The sequence below is a fragment of the Cryptomeria japonica genome, chromosome 5 (assembly GCF_030272615.1).
Source record: "Cryptomeria japonica chromosome 5, Sugi_1.0, whole genome shotgun sequence".
Lineage (NCBI taxonomy): Eukaryota > Viridiplantae > Streptophyta > Pinopsida > Cupressales > Cupressaceae > Cryptomeria > Cryptomeria japonica.
Window position 1 is genome coordinate 930,015,950 of NC_081409.1, and position 15,676 is coordinate 930,031,625.

The window sequence follows — 15,676 nt, forward strand, 5'->3', positions numbered from 1 at the left end:
AAATAACTTACATTAGGTTTCTTGTCATGCTAGATTTCATATGGTGTCTTCAAAGATCCTTTCTTCAGTTGTACTCGGTTCAGGGTGTAAACTGCAGTGTTGATTGCTTCTCTCCAAAATGTTTGAGGTATCTTCTTTTCTATCATCTAGGTTCTTGCACAATCCACAATTGATTTGTTTCTTCTCTCGGCTTTCCCATTTTGCTGGGGTGTTCTCAGTGCAGATACTTCCTCTTTATACCATGATCATTGCAGTATAACTTAAATTCATCAGAAGTGAACTCTCCTCCTCTATCAGATCTAAGACATTTCAGTTGTCTTCCTGTTTCACTTTCAACTCTTGCCTTGTACCATTTAAACATTTGAAAAGCTTCTGATTTTTCTTTTAAAAACATTACTGACATCATCCTTGAGTAATGATCCACAAATAATATGAAATACTTATCACCATAATAACTCTGAACTTTCATAGGACCACAAAGATCAGTATGCACAAGATCTAAAATTCCCTTTTGTAGGACTTACTTGTAAAGCTTGATTTTGTCATCTTACCCATCTGGCATCCTCGACACATAGCATTCTCAGGTTTGTCAAGACTCGGTAGACCTCTTACTCAGAGCTTCTTGCTTATTTTGATTAGATTATCAAAATTTACATGACAAAACCTTTTATGCCATAACCAGATATCATCTATCTTTGCATATAGACACTTATTCCGAGTTGAGTCAAGGTGAAATGTGTTACCTTTTGTTTGTGTCCCGGTAGCTGCTAACTTTCCATGCTTGTCATGAACTTTGACAATTCCTTTCTGAAACTCTATTCGGTATCCTGTATTATTTAGCTGTGCTACGCTCAACAAATTGTATTTCAAACCTTCAACCCAATAAACATCATTACATTTAGCATTGTCAAGAAGTGATATGGATCCTTTACCTCTCACTGGACATGGTGCATCATTACCAAATCTTACATAACCTCCATCATAATCTTCTAATATAACAAACTTGTGTTTATCACCTATCATGTGATGTGAGCATCCACTATCTATGATCCAAGAATCATTATTATTTATGTGAGATATTAAAGCTTTTTCTTCATACCTTTATTCATCTGATCCATCTTTGATAGCCACATAAACAACTTCATTTGTATTATTTTCATCTGATTTATCATCATTAGATTCCTCATCAGCTATTAGACATGTCTTTTTATCTCTTCTTCTAAAGTCTCGGTGTCCTCTGTAATGATTATCTTTTTGTCTGTCATCTCGGTAATCTCTCTTTTCACTGGATTCTTTGTCAGGACAATTAGAAGAGATATGTCCTATTCTATCATAGTTAAAACATTTCAAAGGCAACTTTCCTTTGTACTTACCTTATCCTCTCGGTAGCCTTCTGGCTAATAGTGCTTCAAACTCTTCTTGCTTTATGATTTCTTCATAAAGTTTGTGTACCTCCTCCATGCTTTTGCGAAATGTTTCACTTGCTCCACTGTGATTCCCTTCAGAGTACTTATACTTTCTATCATTGTAATCATCAGATTCATCAAGATGAAAAGAACTAAATGCAGACTCAACTTTATTTACCGAAGACCCACTGTTATCAAAGTTACTTAACTCAAATGCATGTAGCTTACCAATAGTAGCATCCAAAGAAACTGGCATATTGGATACAAACCTAAATTAATTTATTGCAGACTCGGATTGCATAAGCAGGTAGAAGGGTTCTTAATAACTTACTTGTGACATCCTTCTCTTCAATGGTTCCTCCCACTCCTTTGATTTGATTGACAATCTCCTTTAACCTTGTACTGTACTGGATTATGTTCTCACCTTCATTCATTCTCATAGATTCAAGTTGTCCTCTTAGACTGTCCACTTTTTCTCTTTGAACATGTTCATCACCACCATACATAGATATGAGCTTATCCCACATTGCCTTGGCATCATTGCAGCCTTTTAGATCATTAAACTCTGAGTCAGTCAATGCAGATGTTATTTCAATCACTACTTGAATATGTTCTTGCTTTGCCTTTATCTCTTCCATTGTCAATGGATAGGTTCTAGGTGTAATGAAATCATTCTCCACATAATATAAAACATATTCTCCAATTCCTGATAGGTGCAGCTTCATCCTTTTCTTCTATGTAGAGAAACTTGACTTGTTCAGCTTCGGTGCATCCCTCTTATACATCTTTGGATCTTTTCCTCAAGTACCTTTAAAATTTTCCTCCAGAGTCCAAAGAACTGATACCAATTGTTAGCTCTAATGCCAATTGTTAATAAGATGAGAGGGGGGGGTGAATCATACAAACTTAATCTTCAATACATTCAACAGATTCAACCTCGGTAGCTTTAACAGATATATGTAACCAAAACTGTAAAACATGCAAACTTAAGAACACATAATCATAACAACACTCATAACACGAGATTTAATGTGGAAACCCAAATAGGGAAAAACCACTGTGGGATTTCGGACCCACTAAGAAATATACTCTTCTAGAGTATGCTCGGTTAAAAGCAAATCCTTTTAAAGATTACAAACATATTGCTAGATGTGACCCGGTTAAGGGATTTCCCTCAGATATATTAGGATCTACACTTTGTTAGAGGTGACCTTGTTAAAGGGTTTCAAACACTCAATCATAATGTCACCTTGCTAGAGGATGTACAAATAAGACCGTTAAGTCCACTCGGTTAAGAGATTTTCTATCACTTACAAATAAATAATAGTAATGAGTATGTCTGCAACTTTGCATCTAAAATGCTAAAGTAGATTCTTAGTTGCTCAATACAATCTAGTCATAGGACTTATCTTGTCCCTTTGTTGGGCTCCTTACTCTGTTATTCAAACAAGTCTTCAAGCTTCTGTGCTCGATAATCACTATGTAGCATCCCTGTGCTTACACTTGCTCGCATACATTATTTGTCAACAGTTCCTTATTTATAAACAATTTGCTAACCGCTTAATCTCTTTGATCACATTTCCAATGATCAATCATAGCCATCAGATCTTCAATCTTGAACAGGTTCAATGTATCATTCAATCTGAAAACATTTTACCTCACCTTGGAACTTGCATACATTTCTTGGAACTTGTGCTAGGGTTTTGCGGTTCAATCTGAGCTGTAGATCTTCCTGCAGATCTTCCATTGCCATAGATCCTTAACAAACTTCATACACGTTGTATCAATCATTTAATCATAACTAGCTCATCACCTTCCATCATTTAATAACGCATGTATCCATCCAATGCATTCTGTTATTACTCGGTTGCAACTCTGTAAATACCAAACTTCACTCGGTAGACATTCCACCTTCATTAACCGATAGCGATAACCTTAGGGTTTACCGACTAGGTTCCTTGCTCAGTAACATAGTATAGTATTAACCTTACAAATAATAGCATATGTAGGATATCAGAACAATCTAAACAACATGATCTCATCATTGTCTAGCTCGGTAATAGTTGCCCATTGAATAACTTATTCCTCCCCTTATTCATCACATTCTTTCTATGTCTTTTACTGACATCTTAATTCTATTCAAAACATACTTCTTAAGATATGGCAACATCATACTAAATCAGAAAATCAATTTCTTGACATCAATGACAAAATAATATTGTGAAGACAATAAACATCCTTAATTAGTTATATCCATAATTATCAACAACCTTCTCAATATCCTAATTGAAATGCCAACGATCTCTTATTGTCTGTTATAATGCCAACAATCTCTTATTGTCTGTTATAATGCCATCAATCTCCCACTTTGGCATTGATGGTAAAACCAATTGATTTGACCTAAAAGATTCGAATTCAGATTGTTGTGACTGTGATTGCTCAGATTGCTGAAATGCTCTCCCCTTGTCATTAGTCTTCTCCCCCATACATTAGTCTTCTCACCCTTTGACAACAATTTCAAAAGAAAACTAATATATAATTTCTTCCTGTGTGAAGTAATTCCTTTGCTGTTCGGTATCAACTCAGTCTCGGTTAGAGCATTTTGTCTTCAATTCCTGTTCCCTATTTTTTTGTTTCCTACACACTTTTAGAAAACATCCTAAAGTGTGTAAATCAACATCAACTCCTAAAAGGTATTCTTTAGAGTCATCGAATTGATGCTTTCATCGAACTCAGTCAGTGAGTAGAAGATAGGGGTAGGACCCCTAACTTACTTCTGACATACTCAAAAGTGTTCCTTGGCAGCGGCTTGGTGAAAATATCTGCTATTTGTTCCTTTGAGCTAACATACTCCAACACCACTTTCTTCTCTTGAGCTTCTTCTCTAAGATAATGATATTTGATAGAGATGTGCTTTGTCTTAGAGTGCATAACAAGATTCTTTGAAATGTTAATGGCACTAGTATTATCATAGAATATAGTTACTGGCTCGGTAACTTTCTCATTTATGCCTTCCAACAGTTGTTTGATCCATGCTATATTGGTACAATTCAATGCTACAACAACATATTCAGCTTCTACTGTTGACTGTGAAATACATCCTTGTTTCTTGCTAAGCCAACTCACTAGTCTTTCTCCTAAAAAGAAAGCTCCACCACTTGTGCTTTTCTTGTCATCTATGTTGCCTGCCCAATCAGCATCGGTATAAACTTTTAAATCAAAGTCATTTCCTTTCTAATATACTAAGCCATAATCCTTAGTGCCTTTCAAGTATCTAAAAATTCTCTTGATTGCTGTCATATGTGTTTCCTTGGGATGTGCAGAAAATCTTGCAACTATACCTACTGCATGTGCTATATTTGGCCTACTGTGACAACATATTGCAACTTTCCAATCATAGATCGGTAAAGTGTCTCATCAACAGATGCAGATTCATCATTCTTTGATAGTTTACAGTTGGTAGTCATAGGAGTACTTACTGGTTTTGGATCCTCCATTCCGAATTGCTTCAAGATTTCCTTTATGTACTTGGATTGAGTAATGAAAATCTCATCTTTCATTTGCAGTATCTGTAGACCTATAAAATACTTTATCTCACTGATTAATGACATCTCAAATTCTTTTCTCATTTCTTTTCCAAATTTCTTGCATAAAGAGTCATTTCCACAAAAGATAATATCATCAACAAATATGGCTAAGATCAGTATTCCATTGTCTTCATCATTCTTCATGTACATATTGCTATTTTCACTTGTCCTTATAAAACCAATCTTGATTAAATAAGAGTGCAATCTTTCATACCATGCTCTAGGTGCTTGTTTAAGACCATATAAAGCTTTTTTTCAGTTTACATACCTGATCTTTATTCTCTCCTTCAACAAATCCTTCAGGTTGTTCAATAAAAACTTCTTCTTCTAATATACCATTCAGAAATGCAGATTCGACATCCATTTGATATACTTTGAAATTCTTGTAAGCAGTGTATGCTAACAATGTTCTTACTCCTTCAAGTCTTGCCATAGGTGCAAAAGTCTCACCATAATCAATTCCTTCTTCTTGAGCATAACCTTTGCAAACTAGTCTTGCTTTATTTCGAATGACCTCACCTTTTTCATTCAGCTTGTTTCTGAAAATCCTCTTTGTACTGATTACATTTTTGTCCTTCGATTTTGGGACCAGTGTCCATATGTCATTCTTCTTGATTTGATCAATCTCTTCTGTCATAGCATTTATCCAATCATCACTGTTAAATGCCTCTTTCACTATCCTTGGTTCAAATTCAGATATCAGACATGTGTTCTGTCTCAGTTTATTCCTTGTCATCACTAGATCATTATTATCTCCTATAATCTGACTTGATGCATGATTCCTTCTGACATACTTGGCTAATATAGGCTCGGTAGATTCTGTATGATCTTCTTCATCACTCGGTAATTGGATATTCTCTTCATTTCCTTTAGTAATTTTCTCGGTAGGACTTCTCGATTGAACATATACAAATCCTTCATAATCTTCTGGTTCTTTGGAGTTTCCTTTATCATTTGTTTCTGCAAATCCATCAATTTTCACATTTGCACTTTCTACTATTTTGTTAGATGATTTGATCAGACATTTAAATGCTTTGCTTCTAGAAGAATAAGCAAGAAATGTTCCTTCTTCACTTTTCTGATCAAACTTACCATTTCTGTCATCTTTGTGAACATAGCATCTACTTCCAAAGATTTTACAATAACTTACATCAGGTTTCTTGTCATACCAGATTTCATAAGGTGTCTTCAAAGTTCCTTTCTTCAGTTGTACTCGGTTCAGGGTGTAAACTACAGTGCTGATTGCTTCTCTCCAAAATGTTTGAGGTACCTTCTTTTCTATCATTAAGGTTCTTGCACAATCCACAATTGATCTGTTTCTTCTCTCGGCTATCCCATTTTGCTAGGGTGTTCTCGGTGCAGATACTTGCCTCTTTATACCATGATCATTGCAGTATAACTTAAATTCATCAGAAGTGAACTCTCCTCCTCTATCAGATCTAAGACATTTCAATTGTCTTCCTGTTTCATTTTCAACTCTTGCCTTGTACCATTTCAACATTTGAAAAGCTTCTAATTTTTCTTTGAAAAACATTACTGACATCATCCTTGAGTAATGATCCACAAATAATATGAAATACTTATCACCATAATAACTCTGAACTTTCATAGGACCATAAAGATCAGTATGCACAAGATCTAAAATTCCCTTAGAAGTGTAGCACTTACTTGTAAAGCTTGATCTTGTCATCTTACCCATCTGGCATCCTCGACACATAGCATTCTCAAGCTTCTCAAGACTCGGTAGACCTCTTACTCGGTGCTTCTTGCTTATTTTGATCAGATTATCAAAATTTACATGACAAAACCTTTTATGTCATAACCAGGTATCATCTATCTTTGCATATAGACACTTATTCCGAGTTGAGTCAAGGTAAAATGTGTTACCTTTTGTTTGTGTCTTGATAACTGCTAACTTTCCATGCTTGTCATGAATTTTGACAATTCCTTTCTGAAACTCTATTCAGTATCCTGTATTGTTTAGCTGTGCTACACTCAACAAATTGTATTTCAAACCTTCAACCCAATAAACATCATTACATTTAGCATTGTCAAGAAGTGTTATAGATCCTTTATCTCTCATTGGACATGGTGCATCATTACCAAATCTTACATAACTTCCATCCTAATCTTCTAATATAACAAACTTGTGTTTATCACCTATCATGTGATGTGAGCATCCACTATCTATGATCCAAGAATCATTAGTATTTATGTGAGATATTAAAGATTTTTCTTTGTACCTTTCTTCATCTGATCCATCTTTGATAGCCACATAAACAACTTCCTCTGTATCAGTTTCATCTGATTTATCATCATTAGATTCCTCATCAGCTATTAGACATGTCTTTTTATCTCTTCTTTTGAAGTGTCGGTGTCCTCTGTAATGATTATCTTTCTGCCTATCATCTCGGTAATCTCTCTTGTCACTGGATTCTTTGTCAGGACAATTTGAAGCCATATGTCCTATTCTATCACAGTTAAAACATTTCAAAGGCAACTTTCCTTTGTACTTACCTTTCCCTCTTGGTAGCCTTCTGTCTAATAGTGCTTCAAACTCTTCTTGCTTTCTGATTTCTTCATAAATTTTGTGTACCTCCTCCAAGTTTTTGCAAAATCTTTCACTTGCTCCACTATGATTCCCTTCAGAGTACTTATACTTTCTATCAATGTAATCATCAGATTCATCAAGATGAAAAGAACTAAATGCAGACTCAACTTTATTTACCGAAAACCCACTGTTATCAAAGTTACTTAACTCAAATGCATGTAGCTTACCAATAGTAGCATCCAAAGAAATTGGCATATTGGGTACAAACCTCAATTCATTGATTGCAGAGATTCAAATTGCATAAGTAGGTAGAAGGGTTCTTAATAACTTACTTGTGTCATCCTTCTCTTCAATGGTTCCTCCTACTCCTTTGATTTGATTGACAATCTCCTTTAACCTTGTACTGTACTCGGTTATGTTCTCACCTTCATTCATTCTCATAGATTCAATTTGTCCTCTTAGACTGTCCACTTTTTCTCTTTGAACATGTTCATCACCACCATACACAGATATGAGCTTGTCCCTCATTGCCTTGGCATCATTGCAGCCTTCTAGATCATTAAACTCTGAGTCCGTCAATGCAGATGTTATTTCAATCATTGCTTGAATATATTCTTGCTTTGCCTTTATCTCTTCCATTGTCAATGGATAGGTGCTAGGTGTAATGAAATCATTCTCCAGATAATATACAACATATTCTCCAATTCTTGATAGGTGCAGCTTCATCCTTTTCTGCCATGTAGAGAAACATGACTTGTTCAGCTTTGGTGCATCCCTCTTATACATCTTTGGATCTTTTCGTCAATTACGTTTAAACTTTTCTTTCAGAGTCCAAAGATCTGATACCAATTGTTAGCTCTGATGCCAATTGTTAATAAGATGAGAGGGGGGGGGGGTGAATCATACAAACTTAATCTTCAATATATTCAACAGATTCAACCTTGGTAGCTTTAACAGATATATGTAACCAAAACTGTAAAACATGCAAACTTAAGAACAGATAATAATAACAACAAACTTAAGAACAGATAATAACAACAACACTCATAACACCAGATTTAACATGGAAACCCAAATAGGGAAAAACCACTCTGGAATTTCGGACCCACTAAGAAATATACTCTTCTAGAGTATGCTCGGTTAAAAGCAAATCCTGTTAAAGATTACAAACACATTGCTAGATGTGACTCGGTTAAGAGATTTCCCTCAGATCTGTTAGGATCTTCACCTTGTTAGAGGTGACCTTGTTAAAGGGTTTCAAACACTCAATCATAATGTCACCTTACTAGAGTATTTACAAATAAGACTGTTAAGTCCACTCGGTTAAGAGATTTTCTGTCACTTACAAATAAATAACAGTAACGAGTATGTCTACAACTTTGCATCTAAAATGCTAAAGCAGATTCTTATTTTCTCAATACAATCTAGTCATAGGACTTATCTTGTCCCTCTGCTGAGCTCCTTACTCTGTTATTCAAACAGGTCTTCAAGCTTCTGTGCTCGGTAATCACTATGTAGCATCCCTGTTCTTACACTTGCCCGCATACATTATTTGTCAGCAATTCCTTATTTATAAGCAATTTCCTAACTGCTTAATCTCTTTGATCACATTTCCCATGATTAATCATAGCCATCAGATCTGTAATCTGGACTAGGTTCAATGTATCCTTCAATCTGAAAACATTTTACCTTGCCTTGGAACTTGCAAACATTTCTTGGAACTTGTGCTAGGGTATTGCGGTTCAATTTGAGCTGTAGATCTTCCTGCCGATTTTCCATTGCCGTAGATCCTTAACAAACTTCATACACATTGTATCAATCATTTAATGATAACCAGTTCATCAGCTCCCATCATTTAATAACGTGTGTATTCATCCAATGCATTATGTTATTACTCAGTTGCAACTCGGTAAATACTAAACTTCACTCAGTAGACATTCCGCCTTCATTAACCAATAGCGACAACCTTAGGTTTTCCCGACTAGGTTCCTTAGGGTTTACTGGTGTAGGAGAACCCTTTCAAGCTCTCCCTCCTTCTTGTTGTGTTGGTGTTATGCTTCTTATGAAGCCATTGTAGATAAAATAATGAGCCATGTGCTCATTGGTCCTAGATAGGGTCCTAGTGGAGATCTTAGAGGTCATAGGTCAAGATTGTGATTTTCTTGAAAATGGAGGGTATGTGTGTCTTTGTGGTGTTTAGGGGTCCTCTATAACATGGTGGTGTCCTTAGGTTTATCCGAATGTGGGTTTAGGAGTCATGAAAAGCAACATTGAGAAAGTTGCTCAAAAGTTGCAAAAGTTGCATGACAACTTTTAAAAGTTGTCAAGCAACTTTTCCACCAGGAGGTCAAAATCCTTAGTTTGGCATGGACAACCCTAAATTTGGCACACTGACTAAGGAATGGGTAGTATAAGTAATTGAAAACCCTAAATGCATGGGTTGGAGGTCATACATTGTATGGCCCAAGGAAGAAAAGCTTGACTGTGACTGTTTGTTGGTTACCAGTTAGTTTGAATGAAGTTACCGAGCAAACTAATGGATTGATTTGTGAGAAAACCTGTGTGAAATGTCTTCTATAGTGTAAATACTTTCATTGTGAGTGATTATTTTAGGTTTTTGTTTTGAGTGTGTTTGTAAATAGTTTGTAGTTTGCAGTCTCACTATCCAGTTTTGGACTGGTTGTGCAAATGAAGTCATAACTCCATTCCCCATTGTGGAAACACCATGAAACCATGGGGAATGGAAGTGAAGACCATGTACTATAGTACCATGCAAGTAGGGCCCTTAAAAATGTAGGAAGGCCAAGCAAAGACCCACTCCTAGGTGAGACTGGACAGTGCCCGGTTAGGAGAGGTCAAATTGCAGAGGTCTTGGAGAGCAAGGTTGGTCAAAGGAGAGTGCACCCTTTGGAGGAGGTGCAAAGGAGTGTGTGAAGCATCACTAGTGTGAAGGAGGAGCCTCCACCAATCCAAAAAAGGTGGCTAAAACACAAAACCTTCACTGTGACCCAGGCAGACCCCAAAAACCCTCACAAAAACCCTTGAAAACCTTAAAATCCACCTAGGACAGTGTACAGACACTTGGAGGCCTAAAACCTAGAAAATCCTTGAGTCTTTTCCAAATGAATGGCAGTCCATTTTGGGAGTTAGGGTTGTTTGTGCATCGCTTGTGAGAGGGAGCCCTAAAAGACCAGGTAGGAAGCCTAATTGGTCCTAATCCTTGTAGCCCTATTTGAAGACAAAAACACAAAATGGTGAAATCGGCAAGGGGTTGAAGGCTTGAAACCTCTTAGGGGCACATGAATGGGTGGGAAGACCATGAAATAGACCTGTTATAACCTTGCTAAGACCTTGGAAGGTTTAGAACAAGCATAGCCCTTATTTGCCATAGTAAGGGGTTTTGAGTCTCATGAGTAGGTGAGACCTCAGGAGCAGCATAGCAACTCATTGGTGGGTGGATTGGGCAAGGTCAGGGGATTCCTCAAGCAAAGGAAGTCCTAGAGACCCTAGGGTGTGAGGAGAACACTAGGTGATCCAAGGAAAGGATCCAAGAGCATAGACTAGGCTAGTCTATCCCAAGCCCCATCCCATCAGATTGGTGTCAGAGCAAGTAAAAGACTTGTTGGACTGTGTATGTCTCTTTATACTGGTGAATCAGTAGGGAAGAGAAGAATGGTCACTAATGCAGAGCTGACTAGAGAGGTGGAAGAACAGAAGGAGAAGAATAGACTCCTTGAAGAAGCTATGACTGAGATGAGGGATAAACTGGAGGAAGTGGTGGATCAGAGGATAGAAGGACCTTGGGATGAAGACACCAAGGGTAAGGGCAAGAAGACTATAGACATAGATGACATTATCCCTGAACGAGATCTCTTGTTCAATGAATAACCATTTGTAAAGTCTATTAAGGCTTTGAACACCAAGGCTTTTGAAGGATTGCCACATTTCAGTGGAAGAATGGACATAGACACTGTTATGGAATGGATTGAGGGCATGGAAAAGCACTTTGAGTGTGAGGGAGTGACAGAGGCTCAAAAGGTTAAAGTTGCCAAAGCAAGATTAAGGGGAGCAACTTTGACATGGTGGAAGTACCTGCAAGAAGAAAGAGTTAGTATGGGAAAGCTACCTATTGCAAATTGGAAAGCTATGGTGAGTAAGATTAAGGAGAACTACTTACCAGAGGATTATGAAGTCCAACTTCATAAGAAGAGACAAGGATTGAAGCAGAATGATCTTGATGTAACCTCCTACACTGAAGAGTTTCAAAAGCTATGTCTTAGATCCAAAGTCCAAGAAGATGAATCTATTAAGGTGGCTAGGTATCTAAGTGGCCTAAAGTGGAACATTCAAGAGGAGATAAGCCTATGGACTCCTACTACTGTCCAGAAGTGTCATCAGCTTGCTACCAAGGTAGAAGAGACGAACAAAAGGAAATGAGACTCCAATAATAGGGGTAGAGGAAGAGGTAGAGATCAAGTGAATCACCGAGCTGGTTACTAAAGCAAGGCAAATGAGCAAAGGAAACAAGGAGAAACCAAGTTGACTGAGCATGACAGTGAAGCCTATCTTAGAGGAGGACATTTTAGAGGAAGAGGTGCACAAGGTGGTCCAAATAGGGGTAGAGGCACCGGTAGAGGTAACTCCTATTTTGCAACAATGAAGTGTTACAATCATGGACAATTGGGAAACCCGACATATAGATGCCCTGACAAGCCTACATCATCAAACAGTGGAAAGAGGGTTGCATATGCACATGAAGACTCTTCAATCAGCAAGACACCTAAGGTGGACCATATTGAATCAGAGATTGGAGAAAATCTGATGTTCAATAGGGTCTTGATAAGACAACCAGAGAAGAATGAGCCTAAGCATATGAGAGCATTGTTTAGGGTGAGGTGCAAGATTCTTGGTAAAGTTTGCAAGGTGATAGTTGATTCAGGCTCAACTGACAATATTGTATCATAAAAGGCAGTCAAGAAGTTGAAACTAACAAGGATACCCCACACTAACCCATACAAGGTGACATGGTTGAATCATGAGCAGAGTGTGCTAGTCAATGAGCAGACTTGGGTAGAGTTCTCTATTAGAGGATACAAGGATAAGATCCTTTGTGATGTGTTACCTATGGATGCATGTCACTTATTGCTAGGAAGACCCTGGCAATTTGATAGGAAGGTGATCTATGATGGAGAGGAGAACTCCATTTCCTTTAAGAAGGACATCAAGACCTTCAAGATTCAGTCTTTGACAGAGAATGAAGAGGGAACCTCAAGAACACCTAGTGTTTTATTGGCTACCGGTAAAGAGTTTTTAAACTTGCTACATGAGGAGGAGATAGTGAAGTGTGCCATCTTTGTGAAGCCAAAGGAGGAAGAAGACAAGTTGCAGGTAGAGATACCCAAGGAGGTGAAGCACATGTTGCAAGAGTATAAGGACATAGTGAGTGATGGAGCACCTGCAACACTCCCACCAAGAAGGTCTATAAGTCTTCAAATAGACTTTGTTCCCAGTGCATCCTTACCTAACAAGGCTGCATATAAACTCACACTTGATCAGAATAAGGAGGTAGCAAGGCAAGTGCAGGAGTTATTGGAACAAGGACTGATTAAGAAGAGCATCAACCCATGTGCAGTCCCGGTAGTGCTAGCATCAAAAAAAGGAGGTAAGTGGAGACTTTGCACTGACTCAAGAGAAATCAAAAGGATTACCATAAGGTATAGGTTTCCTATTCCTAGAATAGAGGATCTAATGGACTGTTTAGGAGGGGCTATGTATTTCGCCAAGCTAGACCTTAAAAGTGGTTATCACCAGATAAGAATTAAGGAGGGTGATGAGTGGAAGACTGCTTTTAAAACCACAGAAGGATTGTATGAATGGCTTGTGATGCCATTTGGACTCACCAATGCTCTGAGCACCTTCATGAGGTTGATGAATGAAGTGTTGAAGGATTTCATAGGCAGATTTGTGGTGGTGTACCTAGATGACATTCACATCTATAGCAGAACCAAAGAGGAGCACCTTGAACATTTGAGGTTAGTCTTAGAGAGGTTGCATGAGGAGAAGCTATCCATCAACCTAGAGAAGTGTGATTTCTTGAAGCAAGAGCTGGTCTACTTAGGATTTGTGGTGTCTAAAGGAACCTTGAAGATGGATCCAAGCAAAGTGGAGGCAATCTTGAATTGGCCTGCACCTAAAACAGGGACTGAGGTTAGAAGTTTCCATGGATTAGCTCAATTCTATAGGAAGTTTGTGAGGAACTTCAGTGGCATATGTACACCAATCCTTGACACCATCAAAGGAGGCCTTAAAACTAAGTTTAAATGGATTGAGCAGGCTGACAAAGCATTTGAATTGTTGAAACAGGAAGTAGCCACAAAACCTATCCTTCTCCTACCTACGTTTGATAAGCTATTCACTTTGGAGTGTGATGCAACTGGAATTGCAGTAGGTGGTGTGTTGAGTCAAGAGGGAAGACCTGTGGCATTTTTCAGTGAGAAGCTTAATGAAGCAAAGAAGAAGTACTCAGCCTATGACCTAGAGTTGTATGCATTAGTGCAGTCACTAAAGAAATGGAGGCATTACCTACTCCCAAAGGAATTTGTAGTGTTCACAGACAATCAGGCATTGAGTTACATTAACACTCAAGATAAGCTAAGCGATAGACATTTGAAATGGATGGAATACCTCCAATCCTTCACCTTCACCATCAAGCATAAGAAGGGACAACTTAATAAGGTGGTAGATGCCTTAAGCAGGAAGTTGTTGATAGTTCAAGAGTTACAGTTGCAGAGCATAGGCATAGAAGGTTTAAAAGACCTCTATGAAGGAGATGAAGACTTCTCATCAGCTTACAAGGTTTGCAAAGATTTTGAGAACCATTTCCATGGTGATTATGCAGATTACACTCTCCAAAATGGTCTCTTGTTCAAGGGTAACCAGTTGTGTGTACCTAGAGGGTCCATGAGGGAGAACCTCATCCAAGAAAAACATAATGGTAGTTTAAGTGGACACTTTGGAGTCAACAAAACCTTGGATTTAGTATAGAGGTACTACTATTGGCCAAAGTTGCTAAGAGATGTAAAGAGGTATGTAGAGCAATGTGGAGTGTGTCAAAGAGCAAAAGGAGGATCAAGCAATGCTGGTCTTTATCAACCATTACCAGTCCCTAACAGACCTTGGGAATGTATAAGCATGGACTTTGTAGTAGGGCTTCCCAAGACTAAAACAGGTATGGACAACATCTATGTAGTAGTAGATAGATTTTCGAAGATGAGTCATTTCATACCATGTAAGACTACACATGATGCTAGCTATGTTGCACATCTCTTCTTTAAAGAGATTGTTAGGATTCATGGACTCCCTTTAAGAAATGTTTCAGATAGGGACAACAAGTTCATGGGTCATTTTTGGCAGACATCATGGAGGAGACTAGGAACTAACTTGTCATTTAGCTCAGCTTACCATCCACAAATAGATGGTCAACCTGAAGTCATCAACAGGGTGTTAGGCAATTTATTGAGGTGTCTAACTAAGGAATATGGTCAGACATGGGACCTAATCATTCCTCAAGCAGAGTATGCATATAATGACAGTGTGAATAGGACCACTAGTAGAAGCCCTTTTGAGGTAGTGTATGGCAGACATCCAAGGGGAGTATGTGAGTTGAGAGACCTTAGTACCTTGGAGATGAAGAGTGGGAAAGCAGAGGACTTCACTCAAACCATCAAGGAAGTTCAAGAGCAAGTTAAGAAGGCCATCCTTGAATCCACTCAAAAACTGAAGGCCAAAGTGGATGAGAGAAGGAGAGAAGTTTAGTTCAAGGTGGGTGACTATGTGATGGTACATTTGAGCAAAGCCAGGATGCAAAGTGGTAAGCCTACCAAACTACAGATGAAGAGAGTAGGACCTTGTCAAATTCTAGCAAAATATGGTGAGAATGCCTATAAGGTTGATTTACCTTCAAACTTAGCCATTTCACCAGTCTTTAATGTTGCTGATCTGGTAATGTACAAGGGAGAGATAGCAGGGTAGATTGAGAACCAAGCTAAGGTACTACAAGACTTGGATGTAAATACCTTACCTCAAGTGAAGAAGCCTAAAGCAGAGGAGATCTTGGAATCAAGGGTGAAGAA